This window comes from Peromyscus californicus, unplaced genomic scaffold (genome assembly GCF_007827085.1).
Source record: "Peromyscus californicus insignis strain IS unplaced genomic scaffold, ASM782708v3 Scaffold_10__1_contigs__length_136768540, whole genome shotgun sequence".
Taxonomy (NCBI): domain Eukaryota; kingdom Metazoa; phylum Chordata; class Mammalia; order Rodentia; family Cricetidae; genus Peromyscus; species Peromyscus californicus.
The window spans coordinates 115,459,459-115,470,221 of NW_026294391.1; positions in this window are offsets into that span (position 1 = coordinate 115,459,459).

Sequence of the window (10,763 nt, forward strand, 5' to 3'; positions counted from 1 at the left end):
GCGGGAAGTTGAAGCAATCTGATCACATCATATCCACAAGTCAAAAGCAAAGAAGAGTGAATGCATAAATGTTCATGAGCCTGCACTCAGCTCAATTTCTTCACTCATACAGTTCAGGATCCCCTGCCTAGGGATGGTGCTGCCCACAGTGGGCTGGTTCTTCCCACACCAATGAATTAAAACAACCTCCCCCCCAACATGCCTATAATTCTACTCAATGTAGAAAATCCTTCATTGAGACTCTCTTCCTGGATGATTCTCAGTTGACAAGTTGAGAAAACAGACAAACAGAAGTACAGACTTCAAAACAAACTTTCATTTTCCATCTCAATGTTTGAGGCTGTGGATGTTACTCATTAGTAGAGCATTGCCTAGCATGTTTGAAGCCATGGTTTCTCCCATGGTACTCCTACCACCCAACACACACTGAGTCAAGGACTGGACAGACTTGGTGGCACATGCCTGTAATCCCAGTATTTGGAGACTGAGGCAGGAGAAGCACTGTGAGTTTACGGTCATTCTGGGCTTCAACAATAACAACACCAAAAAGAGGCAAGGAATTTATGAAGTATTTGGGGAAAAGACTTCTCACAAAGGGGAAATTGGAAAATGAAGGGTTTTGTAGGCCACTGAAAAGAAATTCCTCCGAAATCATTTCTTCATTGCACTGTTTGCCTTAAAGATCTATTTCTATATTTTAATCATGTGTGTTCATATGTGAGCACAAAAGGGAGCACTGGATCCCTTGGAGCTGGAGTTACGATAGCCTGTGAGCCACTCAGTGTGGCTTCTGGGACCTGAACTCAGAACCTCTGCTCTCTAATTGCTGATTCATGACTCTAGCCTTTCACCTTAGGTCTTGAGACAGGGCTTGTGACTGGACCCAGAATGAGTCATTTTGGCTAACGTGTCTGACCAGCAAGCTCCCAGTAGCTACGTGTGTGTCTTTGTTACCTGTTGATTTGGTTACACACGTATGGCACCATGCTTGTTTTGAATCAGGTGTTGGAAATTGGAACACTCGGGTCCTTATGCTTGCTTGCACAGGAAGGATTTTATCCATTGAGCCATCTCCCTGGGCTCTCTTCTTAACTTTGTATCTTGAAATAATGTATAGAGTTACAAGAAGTTGCCCTTTTCCCAGTCTCCCTCAACAAATATATTGCACACAACAATATATACTAGAAAGGATATATACTAGAACATTTGACATAGGCACAATGCATGTCCACTTCTATCCTATCTTATTACATGTATAGATTTGTGGACCTACCAACGCAATCAAACTATTGAGCTATTCCCTCACCACAAAGATCTCCCTCCTGCACCCCTTACTACTGTAGTCTCCCCGACCTCTCCTCCACTAGCCCGACCCCTGCTATTACTTTATTCTCCATTCTATTCTTTCGACACTTTAAAGTACAATTTCCGAGTGTGGTAATACAGACCTAGAACCCCAGCACTCAGGCTGAGACTGGAGTATAATACATTCAGGACCAGCATGGATGGGGTACACAGTGATATCCTGTTTCAAAAACCAACAGCTCCCAAAGGTAATTTACTCAAGAAAATAGATCAACATCTCTAGTTTTAACAGAATCTCAGGCATGCACCCAACCCTTTTGCAATGTCCAAGCTGAATGTACAGCCAGCTGTAAACCACACACAAATTGCAACTGTCCTGTCAAGAAGGGAAATGCTCTGAAGAGAGACACTTATACCTCTAGCTATTAGAACTGAGATTTTCCCAGAAATTTCACTCGGGGGGCAAGTTAAGTATGAGACTCGGGTGCTCACAGGAAGGGACTTCCCATAGTTCTGACAACTTAGCAGACCACCTTGTAAGACAGACTGCAGAGAGCCACCTAAGACAATGAGTCAGTGTTGATGAGGACCACACCTCGACCAGGACTGTCTAATTATCAATATGACTTGCCTATGGTTAAACATAATCTCATGTCAAAAGGGGGAAATTTTGACCCCCCTTTTGTTCCTTTTCCAGTGTGGCCATACTGAATAAATCTTGCCCTGCTTTTCAATATTACTCACACCTTGGAGTGGTGTGTCGGGGAGGGGTGGTCAAGGCTAGTGTTCGGGGGTTAGCAGTGCCTAGACTTTCAACCTAGAAGCTCCATTTACACGGCTAAAGCCTGCTCTGCCATTCTAGAGGTATTGACTCTAACGTTAATGTTTAGAGCAAGGACAGTCCTCCTGTCTATCCATTCTGCGATTAGCAAACTCTTATCTTTATTTAGCTTAACTTTAGAGATGCCCTCTTGTACTCTCATGTCCCCATCACACAGTGTCCTGTTGCAGCTGGAGTTTAGAGGGGACAAAAGCCTGGGCAATCCCCCCACCTGAAAAAATCTAGATTCAGCCAACCAGCCACAATACAGAGAGAACCAATGGCGAAAATACAGACAGGCTGTTTATCAGGGCGGACTGGAAAGAGGGCTAGGGAAAGGTGTCTCGTGCTTCCCGAGTCCATGTTGGGGGGAAAAGCACAGGTTTTCAGTTTGAGGAGGAAATGAAGTGGGACAGGAGGCATGTGGAAATGAGCTGAAGCCTGGTTGATCGTTGTCTTAGTTTGGGGTCTCCAAGGTGCTCAAACTCTTACTGCAGTCTTGGCTTGAGGGCAGCTATCTGGTCCTTATATGACGATTGCTTCTGCTCTGGTAACTATGTGATCTCATCATCGGAATTGCCCCTAACTGGGATAGGGCCTGTTCTATGAGGTTTTCTTCTTCCTGGAATCCAAGATGGCTGGAGGTTCAGGAAAATGCTTTATCACTGTGCCTTCGGCCTGAGTAAAGGGGATAAACACAAAATGAAGCAGAGATGTCAGCCTTTTATGCTGTATTTGGTTCCTTTGACACTCTCTGAGGAATGAATTGTTTGTTTGAAACTGAACTTCATGTAGGCCAGATTGGCCTGGAACTTACTATGTAGCCAAGGATGACCTTGAACTGTTGATCCTCCTGCCTCTACTTCCCAAGTGCTGGAATGATGTGGGAACCACTATGGTGGGTTTCAGAGTGGGTGTTTTTCAGCACAAGCAATTTTTAAGTGTCTTTTTCTCTCAAACAAGCATCACCTTTTTCTATTCCTTTTACCTAGTGGAAAGGTTTGAGTCTCAGGAAGCCTGGAAGGCTCACAGGAAATCCCAGAATTCTTTTAACAACAGGTCAAATAATCTGGCCTCCAGCAACTGAAGTTTTCCAGAATGACTGACTGTGATACGTGGGATGACTTGAATTCCAAGGTGGACTGTGAGCATGTCATCTACCTGATAGATATCTACAAGGCTCATTCTCTGAGATAATCTAAATGGAACAACACCTCAAAAGGACTTGTGTGAGCAGAGCATCTCTCCAAGACACTCTAGCCCACTGAAATGACGTCAGGAAAGGACTCCAAGTCATGCAACGGCTGGAAGAAGAAGGCCAAAGGAGGTCCTGGCTGTTCCATGATTGGGATTAATTTGGATCCACTACCTTCTCTCTTGGGCTGGTTTTTTGTTTAATTAAAAAAAAACCCATCTTTATACTTGGGTCTAATTCACTTTTCTCATCACAAAGAACTCCAAGGTCTCCTTTCCTTACCAGTAGTACATACACACAACCAGGCTGAGACCCTTTAAGATGTGGTGTCCTGGGCTGGAGAGATGGCTCAGTGGTGAAAAGTACCGGCCGCTCTTCCAGAGGACCTGGGTTGGATACTAGCACACACGGAGGCTCACAGCTGTCTGTACCTCCAGGTCCAGTGGATCTGACTCTATCTTCTGGCATTTGCTGGTGCTGCATACATGTGCACAGATAGACACACTTGCAGGGAAAGTGGCCATACACATAGTATCTTTAAACATTACAAACAACAAAGCATGTGGCACCCTTTAGAAGAAATGGCTTCAGACTAGTGGCTCCCTCCACAGCCAGGGCCAGAGACAGAGGGGCTAGTATCTACCTCAGAGGAGACTTCCAGTCCTGGCCATCAGGCCCAGTTCCCTGCTTTCTCAGGAAGAACTCCATTGCCTCCCAGAACTACCGTCACTTCCCCCATTCTCAGCTGCTTTGGTTTCTTGGGGGGATCCCTCTGAGTGGCTCATCCTGTGCAGTCTCCAGTTTCTGGGGAATGGAAAAGCACAGCTATGCTGGCTAGCACGTTGGTGTCGGCTCTGTCCCTTACTTGCTGTGAGGCCCTACTTCGAAGAGCAAGGAATCAGAACACTCAGAGCCTCGGTTTCCTTACCTACAAACTATGGACAGACACCAACAGCTCTTCTGCCTTCCCAAAGACAAACATTGAGGTCGAAGGGGAACTGTGACATCAGTGTAAAGGTTTGGGAGAGAAAATACAGTGACCAAGGCAGTATTAAAATACAATGTTGCCAGTACTCTGTTTTTCAAAGATTTATTTTTAAGTGTGTGTGCGTGTTTGTGTGTGTGTGCGCGTGCGTGCGTGTGCGTGTGTGTGTGTGTGTGTGTGTGTGTGTGTGTGTGTGTGTATGTGTGTGTGTCTGCATGTGCTCACACCAAGGGTATCCGAAAAGGCCCAAAAAGGTATTGGAGTCCATGGAGCTGGAATGACATGCGATTGTGAACTGCCCAATGTGGGGGCTGGGAGACAATCAGGTCCTGTACCAAGAATAGCAAGTGTTTGTTTTTTTCCCTCCATCCTTGGCTTCTTAGATTTTTAATTCATTTTTTTTTCTGAGACAAAGTCTCATTGTGTGGCCCTGACTGGCCTGGAACTCGCTCTGTAAACCAGGCTGGCTTTGAATTCACAGAGATCCACCTGCCTCTGCCTCCAGAGTGCCGGGATTAAAGGTGTTAGTCACCACACCCAGGCTGGACTTTTCATTTATTTTTAAGTTTTCACGTACTTATTTTTATGTCTGTGGACCACGTGCACGCCTGGTGGCTGCAAAGGCCAGAAGAAGGTATCAGATCCCCCGGAACTGGAGTTATAGAAGGTTGTGAGCCACCATGTGGGTGCTGGGAACTGAACCCAACTTGGCCTAACTGCTGAGTCATCTCCCCAGCATTAAGAAAACACTGCTAAAGTAACTCTTGTAGGCACCTCTGACCTGAGGCCCATGGGCCACATGCATTCCAGGATAGCTTTGAATGAGGCTCAACACAATTTAGATAATACTGTCTTATCATAAAGAGCTGACACTATTTTGTTTTGTTTGTCTCTGAGACAAAGTCTCATTCTAGCCTAAGTCCACCTGGAATTCACTATGTAAGCAAGACTACAAACTAACAAAGCTCTTCCGTTTAAGCCTCCCAAGCGCTTCTGGGAATATCGGCTTGCATCACAACTCTTACAAAGGCTTCCATGCTTTACCTTAAGGGGTTCTGTGTTGTAGATTTGGTTTGTTTCTTTGGTGTTCTTTTTCTCTTATGTTGACTTTTAGCATTGTTCATTATATTTTTCGGTACAAGGAAAAGGCCATGGGATATTAATAAATAATTAAAATGTGACATCAAATTAACCCAATAGCCATTTAAATGACAAAAAAAGATACATGAAGAGTTTGGCTCAGCAAGTAAAGGTGCTTGCTGCCAAGCCTAACAACCAAAGTTCCATGCCCAGGCCCCACATGGTGGGGAGGAGAGAACCGATTCCTGCAAGTTGGCCTCTGACCTCTATGCACATACAGAATAAATACAATTTACAAATAGAATTTGATCCCGTGCTGGGGATATAGTGGGTAGAATTCACACAGGACTGGGTTCCATCCCCAGCAATGCATAAACCATATGTGGTGGCTCATGCCTGTAATCACAGCACTAGGGAAGCCGAGGCAGGAGGTTAAGGAGTTCCAGATCACCCTTAATATAGAGCAGCAAGTTAAAGGCCAGCTTAGACTACACGCGACCTTATCTCAAAAGGAAAATAGAACAACAACAGAATGTTATCTCCTTAGTAAGGACACCTAAGCAAGGCATGATGGTACACACTTGTAATCCCAGCACTGAAGAGACAAGGGAATATCTGTGAATTTGCACTACATAGTGAGACTCCGATGTCTCAAACAAAGTAGGATTGTGGTTTCCCAACCATAAATTATGTCCATATTATTTGATTGTAAAAGTCAGTCAGAAATCCAGTGGTGGCCTATCACCAATCTAATTCAATTTTCAGAGTTCATCACCAGCTGTGTGTGCGTGTGTGCATACGTGAGTATGTGCGTGAGTGCGTGCCTGTGTGTGTGTGTGTGTGCATGCATGCTTGTGAGACTGACTGCCTGTACTAGATCCCTGGGGCTTTGAGCTGAGATCATCATCAGACTCCTGCTACAGGCTAATTAATCATCACATCAGCTCATTGCAAAACCAAGTGGCCATGCTGATCCACTAATGCAGGCCTCCCAAATCATTAGGGCATCGAAAGAGAAGGAAACAGCCTAATCTCCTTCTAGGATTAGCAGATAGAAGTTCCTGAGATGTAATGAGTTCCTGGTAACCTGGAAGTATGCTCCTGACTCAGTACTTTTTCTACCTTTTCCAGTCATATTCAAAAAAAAAAAAACCACTACCCAGAAATACAAAGGCCCATTGTATTGGCCAGCCAGATCCAAGCCTTTCAAATAGCCGTCTCCCTGTACACAATTTTCAACTGGTTGGAAACAGCTGTCAGTCAACGATCTACCCTTCCTGCTTATATGATGCCAAACTGCTCTGACAGCTTTTGAAATGCATTTACCAATTATTTGGGTCTATAGCAAATCTTCATTTTCTTCCGAAAGAGCTTGTAGTTTGCAGTCTGATGCATGTTTGGTCAACAGGAACTGGTAAGAGGGAATAACTTTGACAACTCCTCCATTTTTTCCCCCCACCACTGAAATATTTAGCTGTCTGCAAGATACCATAATAAGTGGCTGACAGTGAACAGGATTTTCAGTGGAGCACGTGATTGCTAGCACAGTAGCAGATGCCTTGGTTTGCCGCTGTTGTGTCTGAGAGGACAAGCTGTTGCAGGAATACATAGCGTTTGGTTTCTTTCTTTTTCTTTTTTTTTTTTTTTTTTTTTTTTTTTTTTTTTTTTTTTTTTTTTTTTACAGAATTGCCATTGAATCGAACTCTTTAGCTGGTAGAGACATGCTATAAATCATACACGGGGAAGGTAGACAGATCTGAATTTGTTAGCTGTGGGGTCTTGGAAAAGTCAAACACTATGTCTCAATACTCGGCATCTCATCTGTAACTGGGCAAACATCGGTAGAATTGCTGCAAGATTTTTTTGTCTACACTGTGACAGGCAGACGGTGCTTCTCAACTTTTAACACAACTCTTTAGCTTGGGGATCTTGGTGAGATTCTGACCCTGGATGAGCTGCTTTAGGGTGAAGCTCAAGGTCTCTATTGCTAAGTTCCTAGGTGATGTATGTGCTGCTGGTACCACACTTGGAATAGCAAGTCTTCTTGTTCCCTGCCTCCCTCCCTCCCTCCCTTCCTTTCTTCCTTCTTTCCTTCCTTGCTTTGAGATAGGATATCTTATAGTCTAGGCTGGCCCTGAACTTGGTATATAGGAGGATGACCTTGGTCTCCCACCTTCTGCCTCTACTTCCCAGGTGCTAGGATATATAGGCATGCACAAGTACTCTAAGTCCTAGCAAGGGGGCTTGTTATCATTTGAAAGAGCTTACCATAGTTAGTGCTTAATAATAGTTACTACAAAATAGTTACTTATAATAGTTACCACAAAATACTTTAAGCATTCATTTTGTTTATTTTTCCAGACAGTGTCTCTCTGTGTATCCTAGGCTAACTAGGAACTTACTATATATGTTAGGTTCACCTTAAATTTGCTTTAATCCTCCTGTCTTTTTGACTCGCTCTTAAAAATTATTTTATGGGTATAATTATTTTGCCTGCATATATGTCTGCCTGTGCACCACATGCAGTACCCACAGAGGCCAGAAGAGGGCGGTAGATTTCCTGAAACTGAAGTTACAGATGAATTGTTGGCCACCATATGGGTGCTGAGAATTGTACTAGGTTCTCTGAAGAGCAGCCAGTGCTGTGAATGGCTAGACCATCTCTCCAGCCCCCTGTTGCCTTTGCCTCTCACATCCTGGGATGGTAGTGCAAGCAACAGTGCAAAGCTAAATCACTCATTTTAAAAGTACCAAGAAGAGAAATAAGAGGATCACTTGAGCCCAGGAGTTCAGGATTAGCGTGGATAACATAGTGAGAATTCCCATCTCAAAAAAAAAAAAAAAAATCCAATACACATTGTGTTGTTTGGTTTGAGTTTTTGAAACAGAAGTCACATGGCCTTAAATTGACTATAGCCAAGGATGTTCTTGAACTCTCTAATTCTTGATCTTCTTGCTTCTACCCACCAAATACTGGTTGTTTGCATGTGTGTGTCGCTGTGCTTGGCTCCAAAAATAAATTATTTCAAATTTTGTTTCAATGTCCAAGTAAATTAATTCCTAACTTTGACTCCCAAGACTTACAATTGTACACATTTACCGTGGAGTTTCATTTGCGCACACGTGTGTGTGTGTGTGTGTGTGTGTGTGTGTGTGTGTGTGTGTGTGTGTGTGTACCTGTGTGTGCATGCCAATTTTGCCATCTACCTTCCATGTCAGGATTAATCAGTTTTCTCAACACTGGCACAATTTACAATTTGTTGATTCAAGACAGAATTACATTGTTTTTCTCTCCCTTGATGGACTAAAATCAGCCCACCTCCCCAAGAAATCATTTCTTTTTACTTTACAGAAACAAGTTTGTCTGCTGTCTGTGTTGATTGCAGCCTGAATCACCGCCACCTCACGTGTTCATGAAGTCAGTGATTCACAAAGCAATTACCCAGCTAATTAGAAAATGCATTTAGTGAGCTGGACAATCCCCACAGCCACCTCCCCTTCTCTGTCAGAACTCAGAGTAGGTGTCTCTTTAATGTGTTGAAAATCTTTGGACTAACCAAGTGATCAGTCAAAAACTAAATGAACAGAATGAGGGAAAGAGCCAGAGTTAGTGATCTTGGGCCTAGCCAGCCTCAAGGACAGTGTTGTGGTTCATTCCTCCTTTCTCTGGGACTGACTTCAACTGCCTTTGATGTAGTAAGTGGGACCTTAATGCCTGTCGCTGGGTCCACGTTCGTTACCCTGGTTCATACTTAGTCCTGGTGACTAATGTTCTACCCTGGCATGTTGTTTATCACTTCCAGATTATAGGTGTAGCAAGTATTTTCTCAAAGCAATAATCCTAACTTGACATTCTGCAGCTAGAAGAATGCAGCGAGGCTCTGGTGGATTCCTCCATTTTGAATCTTTTATCACGGGCGAACAGTCACAGCATCTCCAACTTCCTTCAGTTCTAAATTGCTCTTTCTAGGCATGCTCTCTCTAAATGGCAGAGCAATCTTCAATCTTTGTCATAATAGCACTTTCTAAATCCCAGCCTCTGCTTCCATGTGTGCACAGGCTACCGTAGCTATCTCCTGAGAAGCTGTCACAGCCCTCCCGCTTAATCGCTTGCCGAAATGAAAATATCTAGAACTTCTTCCCAGAATTCCTCTAGAAAGCCCCGACTTTATATACTGTCCTTGCACAGTTCCTTTTGAAGTGAACTGAGATGACAGGATGATGCTGGCCTAACAATACTGAGGTGGCAGACACACCTTCTGTGACAGATAATTACAACCGCTGCCCTGTCTCTTGTTGCAAGTTTCCTGTTTGGTAGCTGCTTTCAGGATGAATCATACTTGTTTCCCCAGAGACAGCTTTGCCTCCTCTGCTCTGCACTTTGGAATACATATGGCAGCTCCTTGTCTAGCTGGGTCCTTTCTTCACTAGTCCACGTTCATTCCTTTAAGTCACTGAGAGTGAAGTTTCTTTCAGAGTGGACTGGAACTAATGGCTCACGCATCAGTCTCAAGTATCTCCCCAGACATTGTTTCAAACCACTCTTACCTTGTGCTCAGCCTTGCCCTTTCTGTGAACTTGTCTCTGTATAGTAACCAAATTTACCGAAACAAGACTGGCTTAACTCCCAGGTCTTTGAACACTCACAATTCTTAGGTTTTATATAAAGGCATACTTTGTATATTTTATTTATTTATTTATTTTGGTTTTTTGAGACAGGGTTTCTCTGTGTAGTTTTGGTGCCTGTCCTGAATCTCACTCTGTAGACCAGGCTGGCCTCAAACTCACAAAGATCCACCTGCCTCTACCTCCCGAGTGCTGGGATTAAAGGCGTGCGCCACCACTGCCCGGTGTATATTTTATTCTTCAAGTATATTTTTACTTTGTCTGCTTGTCTGTCCGTGCACAAGAATGTAGTACACACAGGGGCCAGAAGAGGGCATTGGATTCCCTGGGACTAGAGCTACAGATGGTTTCCAGCTGCCATGTGGGAAACCAAACTTGTGGCCTCTGAAAAAGCAGCAGTGATCCTAACTCCTGAGCCATCTGAGCCATGCCTCAGCGCCTGAAAAGCATATTTAAACTACTGAAAGGAGTCATTTGGGTAGGGTGGATGTTTTCACTGTGCACTTCGTAATATTTTTAATGTGTTTGCTTGTTTATTCTGGACACAGGGTCTCACTATGTAGCCCAGGCTATATCCTTGAACTTCTGATCCTCTGGACTCAGACTTGCAATTGCTGGGTTCATACACATTTAGGTTTTGAAAGACGACTGTTAAGTTATATAAGAAGTTAAAAATGAATTGAACCAGGTATAGGGGTACAGGTCTATAACCCTAGCACTGGGAATGTAGGAGGCAGGAAAATCAGTTTTGG